Genomic DNA, 8,705 nt, shown 5'->3' on the forward strand with positions numbered 1-8,705 from the left:
CTCTCTCTCTCTCTCTCTCTCTCTCTCTCTCTCTCTCACACACACACACACACACACACACACACACACACACACACATTTTACAATAGAAGATGAGGATAACCTCAGTCATTTTAACTCCCTCAATATATTCTGCAAGGCAAAGGGTTCTGTGTCCAAAAGCTAATCTTGCAGAATGGTACCATTTTAAAGGACAATGACCCTAGACAATCCTAATGGGTAGATCAATGGGATGACAAGTGTCAGTCAGATCATCCTCCATCTTCAAGAGTGAAGCGAGGATGAAGAGACAGATGGAGTCATAGCTCTGGTCCTGAGAATCAAGTGACTTGTGTCCTGTATGGTCATGAACATGTGAGCAGTGACTTTTGATTTATATAATGCTTTCAGTTTATCCTCATATTGCTAGGGAAAGAAAATAGAGGTCTTTTCAAATCAAATAATTTGCTTTAGGTGATGGCTAGATATACACAGAAAAGGCCAAAACAGTTAGCACTCAGCAGCTGCGTGGACCCCTTCTTGACTCCAGATCACTCTGCTCGCTCTGTGTCTCAGTTCTGAGCACTGGCCTGGGATGCTCGGGTGTTTGTGCCTTCCCTTTCCTCCTGCAGAAAACTTGTCTTTCTGATGAGGGAAAATGAATGTATGAAAATGTATGAATATTACTAGGACACTAGCCAGAGTCTCAGAAACCTTCATCTTTTTTTTTCTGCTTCCAAGTATTCAACTCCCCAAGAGTAGAGCAATCAGCCTAGTGTACCAGAAAACCGCGTCCATTTTTATTGGGAGCTATTTGAGGCGTATCAGCAGAATGCCAGACACTGTTCCATGGTCCCCCAGAGCCTCCCTCCTCGCGTTGGACTGATTTATACTAAAAACAATTATACACCCTGGAGCTTCACTCCTGGAGCCAGCAAAGGGGCACCCTGAGGGGCCCTGTGAGAACTGATGGTGTTTGAACAGTATTTTTGTGGATCTTTAATGGGAGGCATACCAGGCCAACTCCAAGACAAACTGGTTTTGAGTCTGTTTATAAGCAACGGGTCAAGATTGATGGAGGCTTCTACATACCATGGGAAGAGGGGCTGGCACAGGCCTGTGCCTTCTCGGAACGCCAAGGTTAACTGGAGTTCATCTCCCATTCAGAACGCTCTGTGCCCCCCCCACTAGAGTACACAAGGCTGTGGCCATTACTGCAGCAGTCTTGAGGCCACGCTAGTTAGTCCATGTTTCTTCTCCCTCAGTCAGAAATACGTTATTATACAAGTCTGAGCACGGGTGGGAGCGCAGAAGTGCGAGCATTGTCTAAAGCCACAGAGAAAATTGGAGAAAACTCACTGTTGGCACCCTCCAAAAGAGCCATTTATGGCTTAGTTCTTAAGTTCTGAGTTCGGTTACATGTTGGGCCATTGCTGCACCTGTCTACCTCCTTATTACTATAGTAGCTAGTTATGAAACCTTACTTGGAATTAGCATGAGGATTGATATTCAACTCTAATCAAACAAACACAGATAACTATGCTTAAAGCTATGGCAGAAAAGAGACCATCTCTCAGTAAGTGAGATTCCCATTGGTGAAGTAGACCAAGTATGTGTAAAAACCCTGAGATTATAATTGTACCGACTACCGTGTGTGTGTGTGTGTGTGTGTGTGTGTGTGTGTGTGTGTGTGTGTGTGTGTGTGTGTGTGTGTGTGTGTGCGCGCGCGCGTGTGTTCTAGTTGTCACCAGCTAGAGTCATTTGGGAATACAAAAACTCAGTTGAGAAAACGCCCCCACCAGATTGGCCTATGGGTAATTTTCTGACTAATGATTGACATGGCGGGGTCCCTCCCACTGTGAGCAGTACCACCACCCCTGAGCTGATGATTCTGGGTTGGGTGAGAATGTAGGCTGGCTGGGCAGGAATGGCGCGCACCTTTAATCCCAGCACTTGGAAGGCAGAGGCAGACTGATCTCTAAGTTTGATGCCAGCCTATTCTACAGAAGTTACAGGACAGCCAGGATTGCACTGCTGTGGGGACTCCTTCAGCCAACGACCTTTAAGGAACTGGCCTTCATTAGGGGTCACCTCATGTACTATAAATGCAGATGGAAAGAATGCACGGGCCTCTTGACTGCTGGACACAGTTCCAGTTCCCAGTGTACACAGAGGACTGGGGAGAACTACTCTTTCTTTGAATTTATTCCCAGATAAATAAACCTTTGTCATACTCCATTCTGGACTATTGTGGAACTCTTTTAAATGCCAACAAATTGGCACCCAGCGTGGTCTGAATCCACACCACTGTCGGGCCCTGTGCAGGCCCCCATGGTCTTCTCCCACCCCATGCAGATGAACTACCCTTCTGGGTAGTTTGGCTCAGCTGGCCCACTGCAGCGATTTGGCAATTTCCCACCAGCCGGCGCCCACATGGCTTGGTCTCAGAGACTGTTGCTCGCAGTCCGCAGCTTGATCCAACCTGCTACTGCTGCCCGCTGCTTTCTGTCACAACTCCTCTGCTACTCTGGCTTCTGCCAGGCCTGCTCTGATCAGGCCAAGCTGATTCTGGTAGCAGGGACTCTAATCCTGCACCTGGAACACAAGCTTGTGTTCCCAGTTCAGATCCACGAATGCGCGGCACAAGCTTTGGCCAGTAACCTTGTGGCTCACAACTGCCTGAAAGCTCTGGGTTCCTTAGTATTCTGCCCAAATCAAACCTCTGTACGCAGATGTGCTGCTCTTAAGTAATTAACTAAATTGGTTAATATTTCTTTTTTGTTTGTTTTATATTTATTTATTTATTAAAGATTTCTGCCTCCTCCCCGCAACCGCCTTCCATTTCCCTCCCCCTCTCCCAATCAAGTCCCCCTCCCTCATCAGCCTGAAGAGCCATCAGGGTTCCCTGACCTGTGGGAAGTCCAAGGACCACACACCTCCATCCAGGTCTAGTAAGGTGAGCATCCAAACTGCCTAGGCTCCCACAAAGCCAGTACATGCAGTAGGATCAAAAACCCACTGCCATTGTTCTTGAGTTCTCAGTAGTCCTCATTGTCCGCTGTGTTCAGAGAGTCCGGTTTTACCTCAGGCTTTTTCAGACCCAGGCCAGCTGGCCTTGGTGAGTTCCCAATAGAACATCCCCATTGTCTCAGTGTGTGGGTGCACCCCTCTCGGTTAATATTTCTAAGTCTCAGGTAATACAGGAACTGATCTAGGTTCTGCCTTATTGCCACAACTGCGACACCTGCTGGCCATTCAAGATTACTACACCTACAACAATTTTCTGAAAATTATAATAGCTGTAAGTTAATTTGATCAATAAATAAATAAATAAATTTGAAAATTGTAAACCAAACCCAAGATAATTGCAGACAATATCATCTTCCAGGAATTTAACAACCTTTTTGTTTCTACTATGGATGGAATTCTGCAAGAACTATATGAGCTACCTTGTACATATATTTTTATGATCATAGAGGTTATTAACTTTGTTCTTCATATTATATCCTTAAAGAACTGGTTTGGTTTCAGAATCAGGAATGAGAAACTCTTAGGAAGGATACAGTCTTTAGTTGAAAGGATTCATACTACTGAAAATGATAACCTTAATTTGACAGGCAAAATTCAATCCATGTCAATGGGTTATGAAATCTTATAAAAGGGTACTGAGAGATTATCTGAAAGGATTCATACCACTGAAATTGACAATAAAAATCTGTTTAAAAGTTATGATAAGCCGGGCGGTGGTGGCGCACGCCTTTAATCCCAGCACTCGGGAGGCAGAGGCAGGCGGATCTCTGTGAGTTCGAGACCGGCCTGGTCTACAAGAGCTAGTTCCAGGACAGGCTCCAAAACCACAGAGAAACCCTGTCTCGAAAAACCAAAATAAAAAATAAATAAATAAATAAATAAAATAAAAAAATAAAAGTTATGATAAGCTAGCAGATAGAACATCCTCCCAGGAAGGAAATCTACACACCATCCGAGTAATAACTAAGAATGAGAAGATATCTTTAGTGGAAAATTTAAATACTTGGAATCACATGTGCAGAATGAGAGCCAGAAATTAACTGATTTGATGAGATCGTTAGAAATATTCACAGGTCAAGAGATTCAGGCTTTACAAAAGGCAGTGATAAAAAGTTTTGAATTAATTGTCAGAACTGATAAGCAAGGAGAGGAGGTACAGGTAAAGGGGTACCTCTCAGCGTCAGAGACGACTTACCTAGAGTTTTAGCTACTTATCCTGATAGTACCTCTGAAAAGCCAGCAAACGCTCAATACCCAAATGGATACAAAGAATGTAAATGGAAACCTATTGGAATTAAAAATCTAAAACAAATTAAGCAAGTGGTAGTATCTTATGGCATGCTTTCACCATTTGTTAGGGAGATGGTAAAGATATGGGCTTCAAGCAATAGGGTTATTCTACATGATTGGCTTCAGTTAGTCTGTGTGGTGCTAGAAGATGGACCACAGTTACAGTGGAAGTGCTATTAGAGATAGGCGGCTAAAGCCCTGAAACATCAAGGTAGAGTCAAAGGATTTGAGGCTTCCCAAGAGCAAATTTTTGGCAAGGGCCGTTATGCTGACCCACAGAGTCAATCTATTTACAATGAACACATCTTGTCCCTATGCCATACAACAGCCTTGAGTGCTTGGAACAGGATTCAAGAACTAGGAAGAAGAATCAAATCATATACTAAGGTCATATAAGATCCAAAGAGAATCCTTTGGTGACTTTTTACAAAGATTAATTAAAGCTGTATAAATAAGGGTCACAGATTCAGAAGTTAGGTGAATACTTTTTGAATCTCTGACTTTTGAAAATGCCAACATAGAATGCAGAAAGATACTTGGGCCTTTAAAGGTCATATCAGCACCAATGGATGAATGGATCCTGCACACAGTCAATGTTGAGTCGTTTGACTATAATACTGAAGCTTGGGTAGGAGAAGCAATTGCCAAAGGTATGAAAAGACATCAAAATACCAAATGTTTTAATTGTGGTAGAATAGGACATCTGAGAAGAGATTGTAGACAAGGCATTCCTAGAAATAATATTTCCCCTGGGAATGATAAAAAAAGAAGGTCTCAACCTTCTGAATTATATAGACAATGCAGCAAAGGCTGACATAAAATCAATAAATGTAGAACAACCAAGACAAACAAGGCAACCTGTTACCACTGGGAAACTCCTGGGACGGGGTGGTTCTTACAGGTCCCTGGGTCAAATGTGGTCCGGTCATTCCCAGTCACTGTGGAGGACATGCCTCCCCAGGATTATTTTAAAAAATCCAGTGCCTGTTGTTAAAAAACCATACTGCTCTGGATGATAGAATAATTATGAAGAATGAATCAAAAATTCCAATAAAAACAGTAAATGTGCATTTTGGCAGACTTCTATAAATGATCAAAGACCAAAGCTGAGAATACAAATAAATGCCATTGTAATTGAAGGATTATTGGACACCGGTGCAGATGTGACTATATTTACTCCAAAATCTTGGCATCTGAATTGACCTCTTCAGGAGGCAGATGTTCAATTACTACAAATTGGAACCCTATCTCAAATAAAACAAAGTGCAAGATGGGTTGAATGTTTAGGGTCAGAAGGACAGAGAGGGAGACTGGGGCCATATGTGGCTAATATAGCAGTGAATCTATGGGGTTGTGATCTGTTGCAGCAATGGAATACACAGATTAACTGTCCTGAAATCTCAGAAACAGAACATAAATCAACTCAAGTTTCTGGTAAGGATATTACAAAGTACTATAAAAAATAGTAACCAACCTTTCAGGCTGCACAAAAACACAAAACAACTAACACACCTTCAGAGGTACCATAAGGAATAATAATAGCCCCATCCTATTTTTAAAATAGTTAACTAAGGAACAATGGGTTAAACAATGATCTTTAACAAAAGAAAAACTGAAGGCTTTAGAACAGCTGGTACCGGAGCAACTAGATTCTCGGCATATTGAAGAATCAACCAGTCTTTATAATTTTCCTATATTTGTGGTTAAAAAGAAATCTGGAAAATGAAGAATGGTAACAGATCTAAGAGCAGTTACTGAGGGGATTCAACCAATGGGCCCTCTATAATCTGGAATTAGTTTGCCTTCCCTATTGCCTAATTAATGGCCTCTTATAGTTATAGATTTAAAAGATTGTTTTTTCACTATAGCTTTACAAGAAAAAGACACAGAAAAATATGCCTTCACAGTGCCTACATATAATAATTCTCAGCCTACTAAGAGTTATCAATGGAGGGTCCTCCCATAAGGAATGATAATAGCCCTACCCTGTGCCAATATTTTGTAAATCAACCACTGGAAATAATACATAAGCAATTTCCTAAATCTATTACATGAATGACATTTTGTTATCTGATTCAAATGTAGATACTTTAGAAAGAATGTTTGAAGAAGTAAAGAAAGTTTTGCCTAGTTGGGGATTACAAATTGCTCCTGAAAAAAACATCAAAGAGGAAATTCTATCAATTATCTAGGTTAAAAAATAGGTTTACAGAAAATTAGAACACAAAAAAAAGGCAAATTAGGAGAGATCAATTGCAGATGCTTAATGACTTTCAAAGAATGCTAGGAGACATTTCCAATCTGTGGCCCACTTCTGGAATAACACCTGACCTAACAATTGATTTAAACAAAACCTTAGATGGTAACAAAGAGTTAAATAGTCCCAGTGAATTAACAGCTGAAGCTGAGGAAGGATTGATTTTGATTGAAGAGAAATTACAGGAGATTCATGTGGATTGTGTGGATCTGAATCTTAAGTGCATTCTTGTCACATTAACTCCAAATATTCCTTAGGAATTTTAATGCAAAGGGAAGATATTATCATAGAATGGATCTTTTTACCGAGTAAACTGAGTAAAAAATTAAAACCTTATGTGGAAAAGGTCTCTGAATTAATTATAAAAGGAAAATTGAGACATCATCAATTAGCATGAATAGACCCAGTAGAGATTATAGTACCTTTTACTAATGATGAAATTTTTAAAAAATGGGAAGACAATATATGAACCCTGGCAAAGAGCTTATACTAATTTTTTAGAGAGAGATTAATAGCAACTATCCCAAAAGTGATAAGATCAACCTTATAAAGAGAGTTATTTGGATCCTTCCTTGCATTGTACATAGCACGCTAATAACTGGAGCCACTATATTGATGCGAATTAATCAGGGAAGGCAGGTAACAAATCAGATTTAAGTAAAGTGGAACAAAGCCTTTATGATTCTGTACAAAAATCAGAATTATATGTTATTCTCATGGCACTGAAAGATTTTCAAGACTCTCTAAATTATTAATTCACAATATGTAGAAAGAGTTGTATTGACAAGGTTTGGCAGTCTCTCTGCTTGTATCCTGCTTGTCCAGTCTGGACACCGTGCATTTTGTCAGTAGTTGAGGCAGGGGCAGTTCTTTGCCCAAAGGCTAGTTTTGCCAAGAAGAAAACACGTTCCAAGTAGAGTGTCTTTGGTGCTCAACATTCTCTCGGGAATAGATTGGTGCTGCCAGGAGCAATCATGTCTCCCATCAACAGAATCCTTAGTCATTTAAATACTATATTCTACAGTTCTTGGAAGGGTTTGAAAATTACCTATCTATGCGGAACACAATCTCTATGTATTGTATTATTAACCTGATTAGTTAAGTATAAGAAATTTGGATGACTATTGACGTTTTAATACCTATATAGCTTAAATGTAAAAGCATTTCAATTGTATTTTAATAAAGACTGCCTGAAGACCTGAGAGTAAAACAGTTCCACTAGTTAGCTTTGTATAGTACCACACACCTTTAATCCCAGCCCTAGAGAGGAACATAAGATGGGAGGACAGCTCTAAGATACACAGTCTCACTCTGAGATTCCAGGAGGCAGGATCACCTTTTCAGACTGAGGTCGAGGTAAGAGCCGGTGACTGGCTGTTTTGCTTTTTGGATTTTCAGGTTGAACTCAAATTTCTGACCCAGAGTTTTTATTAGTCATGCTTTATTCAAAGACGAGGGCTTCATATTAAAAACTTAAACAATCTTTAAACAAACATGAAGCAACAAAGATCAATGACCTCAAAATATAAAAATATATAAATATCCTGATCAAAGGTAGAAATATCCTAAAATTGTATCAATATGCAAAATATTTTAAGCAGAGGTAGAAACATGCATGCATACAAATATGACAAAATAACTTTGTGTAGGTGCACAAATAGTATAAACAGATAGGAGAATATTTAATATAACAAATATAGTTTGAATTTGTATCAATATAAAAGAATTTATACCAATGTAAATTGTCTATAAGTAATAGCTTGCAAGTAATCCTTCTATTACTCACTATTATTAGTGTGAGTTAGCTTACACTAATCTACCTATTAGCCCAGCTTATTCATTCCCCCTCCCCCTTTTTTTCAAGAGAGATGGCTGGGCCTACTTCATTTCTACCTCCAACCCTATACCACTTATAATCAACCACTAATAGATATCCCTAACCCTGGGAACAAACTTTGTTGGGAGAGGGGATGCCATTTTCTAGAATTACTTCCAGCTGTCATGGGAACAATATTCTTTCTATGGGATCCTGTAAAAACTAAAATGATGGTTAAATTTCAAGATTACTGTCTGGTATAATTGCAAATAGTCTCTGAGTAGTTGGTAGGATTATTCTGAAGTTCTTATTCGAAGTTCTAGCCAGAATATT

This window comes from Microtus ochrogaster, chromosome 21 (genome assembly GCF_000317375.1).
Source record: "Microtus ochrogaster isolate Prairie Vole_2 chromosome 21, MicOch1.0, whole genome shotgun sequence".
NCBI lineage: Eukaryota > Metazoa > Chordata > Mammalia > Rodentia > Cricetidae > Microtus > Microtus ochrogaster.